We start from the raw sequence: 3,583 nt of genomic DNA, 5'->3' as shown, positions 1-3,583 counted from the left end.
GAAAATATTTGATTTACAAATAAGGAATCCTACTTCACGGAATTTCATTTATCACGGTAGGGTCTAGAACCGATTAACCGCGATAAACGAGGGTTCACTGTATATCATTGTAGTTGACGATAAGAGTGAACCATATTTAGATTTTCTAAGCCCACTGAATATAACAGACATTTATCTCTAATTTATACTGTTTGACTTTGGGGGAGATCTCACACAACTCCTAGGGTTTTCCTAGGATTTCTCTGCATGGTCCTTCTTGACCCTTTGTTAAATGCCAGGGGATTGTGAGTGGTAGTGTTCCCCTCCTCTGTTATATAAAACTAGGTAGTTACTAGAGACTATGTGTAAGGCTTGATGCTAGATTCTAGAAGGCTACAAAATTAGTCACTCCTTGCTGTGTTTGAGATTTTAACGCACGTGCCCTTTTACACCATCTGTTAGCAGTCATAAGAAATACACTGCAGACCAACTTAGTTTTATAAGATCAAGTTTTACTAACTCAGGTATTTGGATTTAAACATAGTGGTGATTGTTCCAACTTTAATAAATAGTAGCCATTTCAATATTTGCAGTATTTCTTGGCAGGATACCAAAGATACAGCTGAGAACAAAAACGCTTGAAAACAACTAAATTCACTGCCATCAATTCTGACTCATAGTAGCCCTATAGGACAGAGTAGTACTGGCCTGTGGGTTTCTGAGCCTGTAAATCTTTATGGGAGCAGAAATCCTCATCATTCTTTTGTGGAGCAACTAGTGGATTTGAACTGCCAACTTTATGGTTAGCAGCCCAATGTTACAATAGCTCTTAGGCTGAGTGAAATAACTCAATCACAAAAGGACAAATGTTGTATGACTTAATTAAATAAAAAGACAAAATAAGGCAACTGCATAAAGACCAAAGTTTATTAACAGTTACCAGAGCCAAGAGAGAGAGAGAAGGGAGGTTAATGATGAGCAGGGGAAAATCACATTATGGGTAGGGTTGCGCACCCAATTATTGTAACTGATATCTGTAAGTTTTACACCTGTTAAAAACTGAATTGGTAAAAGTTGTGTGATAGATACATTTACAACAACATTATGAATAAATAATAATGCTAAGACTGATGGTGTTCAAACACCTCCCAGGATTTAGTTCCTAGGTTTGGTCATTTAGCCGTCATCGATTCTTGGGGTACTCTATCTAGTTCATTGACATAATAGCATTTTTTAGTGCTTCTGTTGTGCCCCCTAGCTCCTTGAATAGTGCCTGAGATTGTAAAAGCTTTGAAGTGGGGTCATTTAATCAGCACAATTGATCAATGTTTGCCTGGACAACAGAGAAAAAGGAGAGTGAAGAGAAAGAAATGGAATGTGTAGCTGCCTCTCTGAACAGCTGCCTCCTTTGCCATGAGACCAGAATGGGATGATTCCCTGAACATTTTGATCAAAGATTCTACAGCAGAATCCTGATCAAAATATGGGGAAGTGCAGAAAATAATTAAATTCTTAGTTACTGTCACCTTTCTGGAGCCATGGAGGGTAGATGAAGCCCAAAACTTTCCCTGAGATAATAAAAAATTTAGACCAAAAATATCCCTGGAAATCTTAAAACTAAATATTTGTGTAGCTCAACTAGTAAAGGATGCCTGCCTTGAACATTAAGCTCTGTTAAGGGTCTCATGGGGACCAGTAAACAGATCTGGACCTGTGTAGGGCTTTTTTTTTCCTTTTTCTTTTCTCTCATCTTTTCATCTTTCCTTTTCTTTCTTCAACCGTATGTTTTCTTATTGTTTGGACTAGGACATGGATGGGTTGCCTAATTATATGGGTTGGGCCATGGGAGGGAAGCCCGGGGAGAAGGCAGTGGGGCCAATGGCCCCGGAAGGTAGAAGGTAAGAAAGAGGTGGGGAGAAGGATAGGGTTAGCTGATGGCGTCATGGACAGGGGAACAACTAGAGAAGTGGAGCCAGCATCTAGGAGAGGGTGGAGATCCTGTGTGCATTAGAGCAACACCAAGCTAGTGGAGAGGAAGCACTAAGAGGTGGAAGAAGGGAAAAAGCGATGGTGGGGCAGGAGGAGGCAAAAGGAAACAGAGGCAAGCTCTAGGAAACAAAGGCATAAATAGGGAGATTAACAGAGGTGTGCACTTATGCAAATACATTAATCCATAACAATAGTGTATTGGCCTATGTACGTATATTTATAAGGCAATACACTGAAGGTGCAGATCGGCCTTGGGCCTCAGCTCATATCTTCCCTCAGTATAAGAATACTTTGTTCTAACAAATTGGCATTCTGTGATGCTCACCACCACCCCCACCACCACCACCCCCACACGATCACTGAAGACAAAATGGGTGCATAGCAGATGTGGTGAAGACAGAGGACAGTGCCCAGCTATTAAAAGATATAGTGTCTGGGGACTTAAAGGCTTAAAGTTAAACAAGCAGCCATCCAACAGTGAAGCAACAAGCCCACATGGAAGAAGCACACCAGCCAGTGTGATTGTGAGGTGTCGTCGAGACTGGGCAACGGGCACCAGAAGATTCACAACAAACAGTAAACAAACAAACAAAAATGGACCATTGGTGAGAATGGAAGGTGGTTGGACCAGAGACCCAAAGCCCATCTATGTACAATGGAACATCCCCCCACAGAGGGGTCGCAGGGAGGGAATGAGTCAATCAGAGTGCAGTAGAGCACTAATGGGTCACGCAATCTACCTCTGTTCCCTGGAGACCTCCTCACCCCGCTATCACGACCTCAGTGCCGCCCCCCAATCTAGACTAGATGGGAGCATGTACATAGGTGTAGGCAAGAGATAAAACTCACAACACATGGAACCCAGGAACAGGAATGGGACTAGAGATACAAAAAGGGTAGGGGAAGGTGGGAAGAGGTGGGGAGGGAGGGAGGCACTGATCGCAATGAATGGCACATAACCACACACCCCCAGCCAGAGGGAAGAAGAACAGAAGCCAGCGGGGAAGGGAGACAGTGGTCGGTGTGAGATTTGAAAATAATTAACAATATTCAATCTATTGGGGCCACGAGGGGTGGGGGAAGGAGGGAGGGAAAAAAAGAGGAGCTGATCCCAAGGGCGGAGTGGAAAGTAAATGTCTAGGAAAGAGTGGAGGAATATATATACGAATATGTCAGATACAATTGATGTATGGTTTGTAACAAGAGTTGAAAGAGCTCCCAATAAAATGATTTAAAAAAAAGAATTATTTATGAAATCAAAATGACAACAGCACTATAAAGATTAGATCAGATCCTTAGAGGGTAATTAAGTTATTTATTTGGAGGGGACAACTCAAAAAGGAATGTAAGAATGGTTGCAGAAAGGGTACTCATAGAGTTGTAAATACAGGCATATAAAGATGTAAATATCTTTATATATGATGAAGGGGAAATAGATCTATGTACATATATTTATAGGTTGAGTATTAAGAAAACAGATGGACAGTGGGCCCCTACACAAGTACTCCCCCAACACAAGAACACTTTGTTCTAACAATTTGGCAGTCCGAGATGCTCACCTGCCTGGCATGATCGCTGAAGACAATGGGTGCACAAGAAAATGTGGTGAAGAAAG

General features: G+C 41.9%; 1 protein-coding gene across 1 annotated transcript in view; it reads left to right on the top strand.

Moving 5' to 3' along the window:
• Positions 1 to 3,583, top strand: part of ACAD8 (acyl-CoA dehydrogenase family member 8) — a 24,921-nt gene that overhangs the window by 3,691 nt on the left and 17,647 nt on the right. The gene's annotated exons all lie outside the window — the stretch shown is intronic.

The sequence above is a fragment of the Echinops telfairi genome, unplaced genomic scaffold (assembly GCF_000313985.2).
Source record: "Echinops telfairi isolate 266 unplaced genomic scaffold, ASM31398v2 ScPeMD7_5592;HRSCAF=6446, whole genome shotgun sequence".
In the NCBI taxonomy this organism is placed as follows: Eukaryota; Metazoa; Chordata; class Mammalia; order Afrosoricida; family Tenrecidae; genus Echinops; species Echinops telfairi.
Note: the sequence above shows the minus strand (reverse complement) of the source record. Positions and strands in the feature narration are given on the sequence as shown.